The 13,057-nt window shown below is 44.1% G+C and overlaps 1 protein-coding gene across 1 annotated transcript in view; it reads left to right on the forward strand.

Annotated features, from left to right (window-relative positions):
- Nucleotides 1–13,057, forward strand: part of clstn2a (calsyntenin 2a) — a 170,145-nt gene that overhangs the window by 133,452 nt on the left and 23,636 nt on the right. The window lies entirely within an intron of this gene.

A 13,057-nucleotide genomic window follows, 5' to 3' on the forward strand; every position in this document is an offset into this window, starting at 1 on the left:
AAGTCACACTAGACACTACCACAAAGTCACACTAGACACTACCACAAAGCCACACTAGACACTGCCACAAAGTCACACTAGACACTGCCACAAAGTCACACTACAAACTACCACATGCCACGATACACACTGCCACACTACACACTACCACAAAGCCACACTACACACTGCCACACTAGACACTGACACAAAGTCACACTACACACTGCCACAAAGCCACACTACACACTGCCACACTACCAGACACTGCCACAAAGGCACACTACACACTGACACAAAGCCACACTACCACAAAGCCACACTACCACAAAGCCACACTACCACAAAGCCACACTACACACTGCCACACTAGACACTGCCACAAAGTCACACTACACACTGACACAAAATCACACTACACACTGCCACAAAGCCACACTACACACTGCCACACTACCACAAAGCCACACTACACACTGCCACACTAGACACTGCCACAAAGTCACACCATACACTGACACAAAGTCACACTACACACTGCCACAAAGCCACACTACCACAAAGCCACACTACACACTGCCACACTAGACACTGCCACAAAGTCACACTACACATTGCCATAAAGTCACACTAGACACTGCCACAAAGTCACACTAGACACTGACACAAAGTCACACTACACATTGCCATAAAGTCACACGAGACACTGCCACAAAGTCACACTACACACTGCCACACTGCCACAAAGCCACACTACACACTGCCACACTACACACTGCCACAAAGCCACACTACACACTGCCACAAAGCCACACTACACACTGCCACACTACACACTACCACAAAGCCACACTACACACTGCCACAAAGCCATACTACCACCAAGCCACAAAGCCACACTACACACTGCCACAAAGCCGCACTGCCACAAAGCCACACTACCACAAAGCCATACTACCATCAAGCCACACGACACACTGCCACTACACACTGCCACACAGCTAAAAACAAACCCCTCAAGATTTGTGGACGTTTTTTATCCCAGCCCTATTTATATGCTTATGAGGCCGTATTGACGCTGACCGCCTAATAAGACCAAGAATAAGAGCCTTGATGGGGTGGCATTGATTTAAACCCATACAAACGAGGTATCATGTATTCTCAGCAGATCGACCCATAGACCGAGGGAGGAAATCTATGAAAACTAGAAGCTGTGAGCCAAGTGCACAGACGAACCAGATATTAATCTCACAGAATCTTGAGATGGCGCATGAGGTCGATGGCCAAAGATTTGTTTGCGTTTGCGGGGTCAACACATTGATTGGCGTCCCGAAGTTATCGCGTATATATATGACTACACCTGATCATCTTAGGACACATCAGAGAAAGGGGGTCGTGATTGGTCCAGTATCTCCTGATCCAACCAATCACATCGGCCGATGCTGAGCGACTCTCAGCACCATTATCATCGCATCTGGCTTCGATTGCTGGCCCGGGTGGTACTAGCAGAAAATTACTCTCAGCGCTTGTCAATACAACATCTATTGAGTGCTTATCTGCTTACATCTACTTATGCCATTAGGGCGGCGCACATTTGGTCCAGCGTCGTCCGGGTTACGGGAGGGTTTGGCCAGGGTAGGCCGTCATTGTAAAATAAGAATTAGTTCTTAACTGACATGCCTAGTTAAATAAAATATATATATTTACCATGCTGGGTGACACCCCTCCTTTCGTACCCCCACCATGTTAAGAAGCTCCATTGTTTTGGATGAGATTGATTGGGCTCGGTGCTCTGTTTGGTGTAGATAGAGAATGGATGGAAGGGAATCAGTTCCATTCAATGTGTGATTTAGCGCCTATCCGGACTAGGCTGCCTAATTGAATTGATTCATGGTTGCACATAGAGTGATTTGTAAGGCACGGACACTTAGAAGTGTGGCTCTCTGTTGCGCTATTGTCACAATCGTCTGTAGAATAAACAGACCAAGGCGTAGCGGGCTCTGAGTTCCACATCTTTTATTTTGTGAAACTAAAAAAAGAAAAAAAAGAAACCAACAATCACCTTCGCCAGTACTGAGGTGCCACATGCACTGACTCAAAACAAGATCCCACAAAAAAACAGTGGGGAAATGGCTGCCTATATATGATCCCCAATCAGAGACAACGATAAACAGCTGCCTCTGATTGGGAACCATACCAGGCCAACATAGACATAAAACAGGTGAAGGAGTCAATCGCAGGAGAGCAGAGATGTCGACACCGGCCTGTTGTGCTATGACTCACAAGAAAACGATATATTTTTTCAAAAAAACATTTTTAAATTTCACCTTTATTTAACCAGGTAGGCCAGTTGAGAACAAGTTCTCATTTACGACTGCGACCCGGCCAAGATAAAGCAAAGCAGTGCCGACAAAAACAACACAGAGTTACACATAAACGAACATACAGTCAATAACACAAAATAAAAGAAAAATAGAAGAATCTATTTACAGTGTGTGTAAATGTAGAAGGGTAGGGAGGTAGGCAATAAATAGGCCCTAGAGGCGAATATAATTACAATTTAGCATTAATACTGGAGTGATAGATGTGCAGATGATGATGTGCAAGTAGAGATACTGGGGTGCAAAAGAGCAAGAGGGTAAATAATAATATGGGGATGAGGTAGTCGGGTGTGCTATTTACCGATTGGCTGTGTACAGGTACAGAGATCGGTAAACTGCTCTGACAGCTGATGCTTAAAGTTAGAGAGGGAGATATAAGACTCCAGCTTCAGAGATTTTTGTAATTCGTTCCAGTCATTGGCAGCAGAGAACTGGATGGAAAGGTAGCCAAAGTAAGTGTTGGCTTTGGGGATGACCAGTGCAACATATATGCTGGAGCACGTGCTACAGGTGGGTGTTGCTATGGTGACCAGTGAGTTGAGATAAGGCGGGGCTTTACCGAGCAAAGACTTATAGATGACCTAGAGCCAGTGGGTTTGGCAACGGATATGTAGTGAGGGCCAGCCAACGAGAGCATACAGGTCGCAGTGGTGGGTAGTATATGGGGCTTTGGTGATAAAACGGATGGCACTGGGATAGACTACATCCTGTTTGCTGAGTAGAGCGTTGGGGGTTATTTTGTAAATGACATCGCCGAAGTCAAGGATCGGTAGGATAGTCAGTTTTACGAGGGTATGTTTGGCGGCATGTGTGAAGGAGGCTTTGTTGCGAAATAGGAAGCCAATTCTAGATTTAACTTTGGATTGGAGATGTTTGATGTGAGTCTGGAAGGAGAGTTTAGTCTAACCAGACACCTAGGTATTTGTAGTTGTCCAACATATTCTAGGTCAGAACCGTCCAGAGTAGTGATGCTAGTCGGGTGGGAGGGTGCGGGCAGCAATCGGTTGAAGAGCATGCACTTAGTTTAACTAGCATTTAAAAGCAGTTGGAGGCCACTGAAGGAGTGTTGTATGGCGTTGATGCTCGCTTGGAGGTTTGTTAGCACAGTGTCCAAAGAAGGGCCAGATGTATACAGAATGGTGTCGTCTGCGTAGAGGTGGATCAGAGAATCACTAGCAGCAAGAGCGACATCGTTGATATATACAGAGAGAAGAGTTGGCCCGAGAGTTGAACCCTGTGGCACCCCCATAGAGACTGCCAGAGGTCTGGACAACAGGCCCTCTGATTTGACACACTGAACTCTATCTGAGAAGTAGTTGGTGAACCAGGCGAGGCAGTCATTTGAAAAACCAAGGCTGTTGAGTCTGCTGATATGAATGCGGTGATTGACAGAGTCGAAAGCCTTGGTCAGGTCGATGAAGACGGCTGCACCGTACTGTCTTTTATCGATGGTGGTTATGATATCGTTTAGGACCTTGAGCATGGCTGAGGTGCACCCATGACCAGCTCTGAAACCAGATTGCATAGTGGAGAAGGTACGGTCGGATTCAAAATGGTTGGTGATCTGATATTAACTTGGCTTTCAAAGATTTTAGAAAGGCAGGGCAGGATGGATATAGGTCTATAACAGTTTGGGTCTAGAGTGTCTCCCCCTTTGAAGACGGGGATGACCGCGGCAGCTTTCCAATCTTTGGGGATCTCAGACGATACGAAAGAGAGGTTGAATAGATTAGTAATATGGGTTGCAACAATTTCAGCTGATAATTTTAGAAAGAGAGGGTCCAGATTGTCTAACCCGGCTGATTTGTAGGGAATATATGAGTAGCTCCAGTATGTTTCTTTTAACACTCTCTAAATTACCTTTGGCTACGTCTTTTTTGAGACCTACAACAGAGTCTACAGGACCAGCCATATAGTGTGCTTTGTTTAGTTTTCTCAAAGCCATGGAGTAAGGTGTATTTGATGTCACCTTCGCCAAACTCTGTGACAAGTAAACTCAACAAAATGAGAGAATAGAAAAGAGAAAAACATGAGCCGAATCTCAGCTCTCTGTATTCAGCTGGCAGACTTATTGACACTCTCTCTTTCTCCCTCTCTTCTCTGGGATAAAAGCCCATTCCTGATGTACCTAAAGGGCTGTTTAAAGCTTGAAATAATCATGAATACTAAATTATTCAGACAGACTACAGCTCTATCGCCACATTAACAGAGCAAATTCCACTCATCTGCCAGAGAGAGGGAGGGGAGAGAGAGAGATAAAGGTAGAGCATGTGAGTATGAGAGAGAAAATAAAAGAGAGAGATTTCATTTCAAAGGTTCCAACAAAAATCCTTTCATCAAAGAGCCTGTAAAATCAGACTGTCCTTAATTCAGTAAACAGGACGTGTTTGGAGTGGGGCAATGATTTCTTTGGCTGGATATCCTAGCGCTCACCGCCCAACATCAATTAGGATGTGCACGCTATTACTTCTGGTCTCTAGGAAGCCAAAAAGGGTCCCTCTTGGGACAGAAAGGGGCTGGGGCACAGGTCTCCAAACCCACAAAAGTAAGTTGAGTGTACACTTTTGCTAGGACTTTTCTCCGAAAATATACTCCTACCTATATATCAAAAGTAATTACATGTCATATTTTCCAGTCAGCTCTTTTATTAACCAAGATGTGCGTCTTTAAATTCCCTCCCCCCTCCTATAGTGTTTCGTGCTGCCATGGTTCCATGGTGTATTGAGACACATCACTCTGTACCTCTGCAGAGCCTAGAACTGAATCACCTTGGTGCCATTGCTCTGCCATGTAATGGACTGGCATTAATAATGCAGGGGTACAACAGCGGGTCGCACCCAGGGAGGGGAGGGGGACGGAAGGGGGACGGGAGGAGGAACACACCTATAGTGCAGTCTCTCTCTCACACACACACACAGTCTCTTACAAAGTTAGGCCAGGAATATACAGTAACACATACATGTGTGTTAGCTAGTTGGTTAGTTTAACGGTTGTCACATCATTAAGTCAGTCAGTCACATCCGTCAGTCAGTCAGTCAGTCATAGGGGAAGGCTACTGTATTTTTAGGGCTATAGAAAAATGCACAGATCTGTAGATTCTCTTACACAATCAGTCAGTCATTAAGTTGATCAGTTGATCTATTAAACAATGGATTATATACTGAACAAAAACGCAACATGTGGGGCCTCCCGAGTGGTGCAGTGGTCTAAGGCTCTGCATCGCAGTGCTAGCTGTGCCACTAGAGATTCTGGGTTTGAGCCCAGGCTCTGTCGCAGCCGGCCGCGAACGGGAGGCCCATGGAGCGCCGCACAATTGGCCCAGCGTCGTCCGGGTTAGGGAGGGTTTGGCCTGCAGGCATATCCTAGTCTCATCGCGCACTAGCGACTCCTGTGGTGGGCCGGGCGCAGTGCATGCTGACACGGTCGCCAGGTGTACGGTGTTTCCTCCGACACATTGGTGCGGCTGGCTTCCGGGTTGGATGGGCATTGTGTCAAGAAGCAGTGCGGCTTGGTTGGGTTGGGTTGGGTTGGGTTGTGTTTCGGAGGACGCATGGCTCTCGACCTTCGCCTCTCCTTAGTCCGTACGGGAGTTGCAGCGATGAGACAAGACTGTAACTACTACCAATTGGATACAACAAAATTGGGGAGAAAAAAGGGGTGAACAAAAAAACATTAAAAATAAAATAAAAAAACGCAACATGTAAAGTGTTGGTTTCTTGAGCTGAAAAAAATATTACAGAAATTTTCCATACGCACAAAACCTTATTTCTCTCAAATGTTGTGCAGAAATGTGTTTACAATCCTGTTAGTGATCATTTCTCCTTTGCCAAGATAATCCCTCCACCTGACAGGTGTGGCATATTAAGAAGCTGATTAGACTGCATGATCATTACACAGGTGCACCTTGTGCTGGGGACACTAAAAGGCCACTCTAAAATATGCAGTTTGACACACAAAGCCACAGATGTCTCAAGTTTTGAGGGATCAAGGGAAATGCAATTGGCATGCTGACTGCAGGAATGTCCACCAGAGCAGTTGCCAGAGAATTTAATGGTAATTTCTCTACCATAAGCCGCCTCCAACATCGTTTTAGAGAATTTGGCAGTACATCCAATTGGCGTTACAACCACAGACCACGTGTAACCACGCCAGCCCAGGTCCTCCACATCCGGCTTCTTCACCTGCGGGATCATCTGAGACATGCCACCCAAACACCTGATGAAACTGAGGAGTATTTCTGTCTGTAATAAAGCCCTTTTGTGGGACAAACTCATTCTGATTGGCTGGGTCTGGCTCCCAAATGGGTCGGCCTGTGCCCTCCCAGGCCCACCCATGGCTTCGCCCCTGCCCAGTCATGTGAAATCTATAGATTAGGGCCTAATGAATTTATTTAATTTGCCTTATTTCCTTATATGAACTGTAAGTCAGTAAAATCATTGAAATTGTTGCATTTCTATTTGTTGTTCAGTAAAGTATAGGACATATAGAATGAACCATGCTCTTGCAGACTTTTTTTTGTCAAACAGACTCTTCTTCCTGACAGGCTATTGACAAGTAGCTGATACTGGCCTCCAGACTACACTGGCAAACTTTCACTGAGGCTTACCCATAAGCCCCGATCACATAACATGAACGGGGCCATTTGGTATGCATGGACGAGAGTCTAACCTTCTCTCTAGTCTACACAGATCTTGATCCTACTCCTTTAAATGACAGTGTAACATGCTTCCCATGACAGCTCCACCCAACAGACTCAGCTCCCTTATGTTGGTAATTGTAGATAGTCAGTGGACTCAGAGGAGGCTGGAGAGCTGATCCCATCCCTCTCTGGATAATGCTATGTTTTAATGCAATGTTCAGCTGGTGGGTGTGTGTGTGCATCTAAAGCAGGCTAGCGTGCCGAAGGGCTAACAGAGAAACACTCCCTGAATCATTAAAATCCTTAAGAGTCAATCTAAATAACATAATAAAATAATTCCCATCAAAATCTGTCAATTTATGCTCCAGATATCTGGGGCTGCGTCTCAATACAACACATGTGGGCTTTCCGCATCTGCGATGGAAGGTGGCAGAGCTACAGTGGTGTTTGTCAAACCATAAGGTATCCTGAAAATCGGACTTCTCACGAAAACATCTAAAGCAGGTAATGTGGATGTGCCAACTTCTGTCTGTAGTGTACAAACCGTTTGGGCTACAAACTAATATGACCACACTTTGGAAACAAGAGGCTCTCACGAACACGATGGTGTTCTCTGTTTTGCGCTATGACCCCCACAGGTAACCCATACAAATGAATGGAAGTATTGGAGGTAGTTTTGTGCCAAAAAAAACACATATTTCCAGAGCTTTCTTATACAGTATCTCCTAGATATACAGTGCATTCAGAAAGTATTCAGACCCCTTGACTTTTTCCACATTCTGTTACGTTACAGTCTTGTTCTAAAAATGATTGAATAGTTTTTCCCCTCATCAATCTACACACAATACCCCAAAATGACAAAGCAAAAGCTGATTTTTTGACATTTTTGCAAATAAAAAAATTCTAAATGAAATATCACATTTACATAAGTATTCAGACCTTTTACTCAGTACTTTGTTAAATCACCTTTGGCAGCGATTACAGCCTGAAGTCTTCTTGGGTATGACACTACAAGCTTGACACAGCTGTATTTGTGGATTTTCTCCCATTCTTCTCTGCAGATCCTCTCAAGCTCTGTCAGGTTGGATGGGAAGCGTCGCTGCACAGCTATTTCCAGGTCTTTCCAAAGATGTTCGGTTGGGTTCTGGCTGGGCCACTCAAGGACATTCAGAGACTTGTACCGAAGCCACTCCTGTGTTGTCTTGGCTGTGTGCTTAGGGTCGTTGTCCTGTTGGAAGGTGAACCTTTGCCCCGGTCTGAGGTCCTGCGCGCGCTAGAGCAGGTTTTCATCAAGGATCTCTCTATACTTTGCTCCGTTCATCTTTCCCTTGATCCTGATTAGTCTCCCAGTTCCTGCCGCTGAAACCCATCCCCACAGCATGATGCTGCCACCACCATGCTTCACTGTAGGGATGGTGCCAAGTTTCCTCCATATGTGACGATTGGCATTCAGGCCAAAGATTCAATCTTGGTTTCATTAGACCAGAGAATCTTGTTTCTCATGGTCTGAGAGTCTTTTAGGTGCCTTTTGGCAAACTCCAGGCAGGCTGTCATGTGCCTTTTACTGAGGAGTGGCTTCCGTCTGCTCTACCGTAAAGGCCTGATTGGTGGAGTGTTGCAGAGATGGTTGTCCTTCTGGAAGGTTCTCCCATCTCCACAGAGGAACTCTGGAGCTTGTTCACCTCCCTGACCAAGGCCCTTCTCCCCCGATTGCTCAGTTTGGCCGGGCAGCCAGCTCTAGAAACAATCTTGCTGGTTCCAAACTTCTTCCATTTAGGAAGGATGGAGGCCACTGTTCTTGGGGACCTTCAATAATGCAGACATTTTTTGGTATATAGACAGGTGTGTGCCTTTCCAAATCATGTCCAATCAATTGAATTTACCACAGGTGGACTCCAATCACATTGTACAAACATCTCAAGGATGATCAATGGAAACAGGATGCACTTGAGCTCAATTTTGAGTCTCATAGCAAAGGGTCTGAATACTTACGTAAATAATATATTTCAGTTTTTTCTTAAATTTCTAAAAACCTGTTTTCGCTTTGTCATTATGGGGTGCTGTGTGTAGATTGATGCTAAAAAAAACATTTAATCAATTTCAGAATAAGGCTGTAACGTATCAAAATGTGGAAAAAGTCAAGGGGTCTGAATACTTTCTGTATGTACTGTGTAGTCCTGTTCAAGTGTTTTGAGACCCAGTGCCACCTGATCAAAATGTACACTATTACCTCCAATAACATTCAAATGTACACTATCACCTCCAATAATATTCAAATGTACACTATCACCTCCAATAACATTCAAATGTACACTATCACCTCCAATAACATTCAAATGTACACTATCACCTCCAATAACATTCAACTGTACACTATTACCTCATATACAATAACATTCAAATGTACACTATTACCTCATATACAATAACATTCAAATGTACACTATTACCTCATATGCAATAACATTCAAATGTACACTATTACCTCATATGCAATAACATTCAAATGTACACTATCACCTCATATCCAATAACATTCAAATGTACCTAACATCAACTATTTTTCCTTAAAACTCCATTGTTTTATATCACATTCCCTTCTGTGGGCCACTGCAGAAATGTAATAACCCGGGACCGAAACGTGGACTATTAAACTCTCTATTCATTTGACACGACAGTCTTGTAGTTTACACTACTATTTCCACGCTTACTCATTCGTACCAGAGGAAATGACTTAAGAGAGTGTTACACCAATTTCAGCTCTCCGCGAGGGCCTTATTGTTTATGAGTGGCCCGGAAGAGATCTTGACAGTGGGGGCACCAGAATTCTATTTGACACCATAGGCCCACTTCCAACAGTCAGCCAATCTCATGCTTCAGTAGGCTGTGATGTGTAGCTGTGTACTGGAGCACATATAACATACACTCCTTATCAGGGAGAAGAGAAAGGAGAGGGAGAGCTGTCACCTCATTCCATCCCCTTCTCCCACCTCTATTGTGTCAGAGTCCAGTGTCGTATTCATCAGAGTCCAACAATGCTTTCACAGGAAGTGGGTGGGTCGTTTAGGACCAGAATCACTTTCTGCTAGTGCGTCATAGAAACGGAATTGGTTGAATGGGTCGAACAGATACGCTTTTCTGTCAGGATTTTTGTTATGGTCCACGCTCTTTAGTGGCGTAGCACAATTTTGCAATTGTTTTCAGAAGAACATTACACTTGTGCCTATACGTGGCTAGTGAGCAAGTCAATGGGACACAACACAGTGCAGACCTACTGTATATGCCTGATGAGAGAACACAGGAATGTCAGTGTGTAGCCTGCAAGGCATTTCTCTCATCTCTCCAAAAGAACTGAAAGGTATCGAGGAAGACCACGCTTTTCACTCCAACCTGTTCTTGGGTTTTTATTCATGTCTTTTGTTAGATCTGAAGGTCAAGATGCAATCTGCTGACAACAGACAGATTAACGGTGAAACCAAAGTGAATCAAGAGGTGGAGAGGAAACAGATGTCTCTGTTGATATTTACACAGTGCCTAGCTGTGTGTGTGTGTCTGCATCTACGTGTGTGTGTGTGTGTGTGTGTGTGTGTGTGTGTGTGTGTGTGTGTGTGTGTGTGTGTGTGTGTGTGTGTGTGTGTGTGTGTGTGTGTGTGTGTGTGTGTGTGTGTGTGTGTGTGTGTGTGTGTGTCTGCATCTACGTGTGTGTGTGTGTGTCTGCATCTACGTGTGTGTGTGTGTGTCTGCATCTACGTGTGTGTGTGTGTGTGTCTGCATCTACGTGTGTGTCTGCATCTACGTGTGTGTGTGTGTCTGCATCTACGTGTGTGTGTGCATGAGACAGGTGCAGAGAGATTGATTGTGTGTATGTGTGTGTCAGAGATTGTTTTTATGTGTGAGTGTTTAACTTGCTGATCCTCCTCCTGTCATGCGAAGATTAATGCCTTATGTGTTTTTCATTACAGGGCGCATGTACTGTAAGCTGGTGAAAAATTCTGCGTTCACCATTCTGTAACAGCTACATAATCACTGCTTTAGGGACATTAGTTATGTTGTGAAGGAGGTATGGAGAATGAACACTGTGTACACCTCACTGTCACATAACACCAGCTAAACCAAAGTGGCATCTTATTCTGTTGTAGTTAAAGTCAAGCATGGATGGCAAACATAAAGTGATGAGGTGATTAAATATTCTCTCTTTGTTGTTGTCCTATAGCTTGATAGGATCTTAGCTTTGAGTTCTGTCAGATAAATAATTCTATAGGAAGACAGACTGCAGATTCTTTCAAACAACAATTTTATTATAAGATTTGCAAAAATGAAGCAATCAACAATCACCAAGAATGGTTCAGAGTTGAAAGCTTAACAAACATAGTCGGGTCTCTGCTTTTATAGAGAAAGTACAAGTGCAGGTCTTTCTCATGGCTACCCATGTATTTCCATGGAAATATAACGTTTATTTGGAAAGTAATAAATAAATAGATATTTTTAAAAGCATTCATGATTTTCGTAAATGTAATATACTAATATGAAATGGTATTACATTTGGTGAAGAGCACATTATGACTTAGGACTCGAAACTCAAGTTTAGGACTTGAGACTTAACTTGATACTTCACGTCTTGACTTGAGAGTTGACTCGGACTTGCCTGTCTTGACTTGGGACTTGAGTGCTAAGACTTGAGACTTACTTGTGACTTGTAGAACAATGACTTGGTCCCACCTCTGCAAAGCCCTGACCTCAATCCCATAGACAATTTGTGGGCAGAACTGAAGAAGCATGTGCGAGCGAGGAGGCCTACAAACCTGCCTCAGTTACACCAGCTCTGTCAGGAGGAATTTACCAAAATTCACCCAACTTATTGTGGGTAGCTTCCGGAAGGCTACCCGAAACGTTTGACCCAAGTTAAACAATTTAAAGGCAATGCTACCAAATACTAATTGAATGCATGTAAACTTCGGACCCACTGGGAATGTGATGAAAGAAATAAAAGCTGAAATAAATCATTCTCTCTTCTATTATTCTGACATTTCACATTCTTAAAATAAAGTGGTGATCCTAACTGAACTAAGATGGAATTGTTTCTAGGATTAAATGTCAGGAATTGTGAAAAACTGAGTTTAAATGTATTTGGCTAAGGTGTATGTAAACTTCCGATTTCAAGTGTCATATAATAGGTACATTTGTGGACATAAGTCTAACTTACTCAACATTTAAGCTTATAGAGTTATCAAAAGTATGATCTGTAATTCAACATGCTCATAGTCATTCAAATAACAACCACCACCATCAGTACATGTAAGCCAGTCTCTCTGAGATCACTGTGACAGACTTGCTATTTCTCTCCAGGTGAAGAAATGTACACCTGTGTTTCCCAGATGATATCAACCATAGAGACCAGAACAAAACGGCAACAGTAAGGGCAAAGAGGATGGTTAAGACATTTCAAGGAACATTTTAAATGAATACTGCTACATGCTTTTGCTTTAGCTTTCTGTTTGGTGTTTTATGACCGGATTTTTTTCCCGCCTGGTGCAAAATGCTTAGTTAGTCAATCTGTCCCATAGAGAGGAATTCAAAGGCCGGTAGAGAGACAGTAGTACCCAGAGAGGGAGATCAGAGGAGGGTCTGTGCAGTGAGGAGTGGCGTGGTATCTCCCTGGAGAGAATAGTCAGAGAGAAGGGAGAGAAGCTACTGAGAGTGGTTGTTCCCAGGAGACATCAGTCAGTTACAGGAGGTCTCTCTGACATTTTACTCTCCACAGCGTGACAGCGACACCTGTGTGTGTGTGTGTGCCTGCATGCGTCCGTGCATACGCAGGGATGTGTATGTTTATGTGTGGGTTACTACAAGTGCCTTTGTATAGGCATATACAATATATATATTCACATCTATGCCTGTGTGGACCGCGTATCGGTGTTTACCGCTGCATGGGGCGCGTATCGGTGTTTACCGCTGCGTGGACCGCGTATCGGTGTTTACCACTGCGTGGGCCGCGTATCAGTGTTTACCACTGCGTGGGCCGCGTATCAGTGTTTACCACTGCGTGGGCCGCGTATCA

Source organism: Salvelinus namaycush, chromosome 25 (assembly GCF_016432855.1).
Source record: "Salvelinus namaycush isolate Seneca chromosome 25, SaNama_1.0, whole genome shotgun sequence".
Classification (NCBI taxonomy): domain Eukaryota; kingdom Metazoa; phylum Chordata; class Actinopteri; order Salmoniformes; family Salmonidae; genus Salvelinus; species Salvelinus namaycush.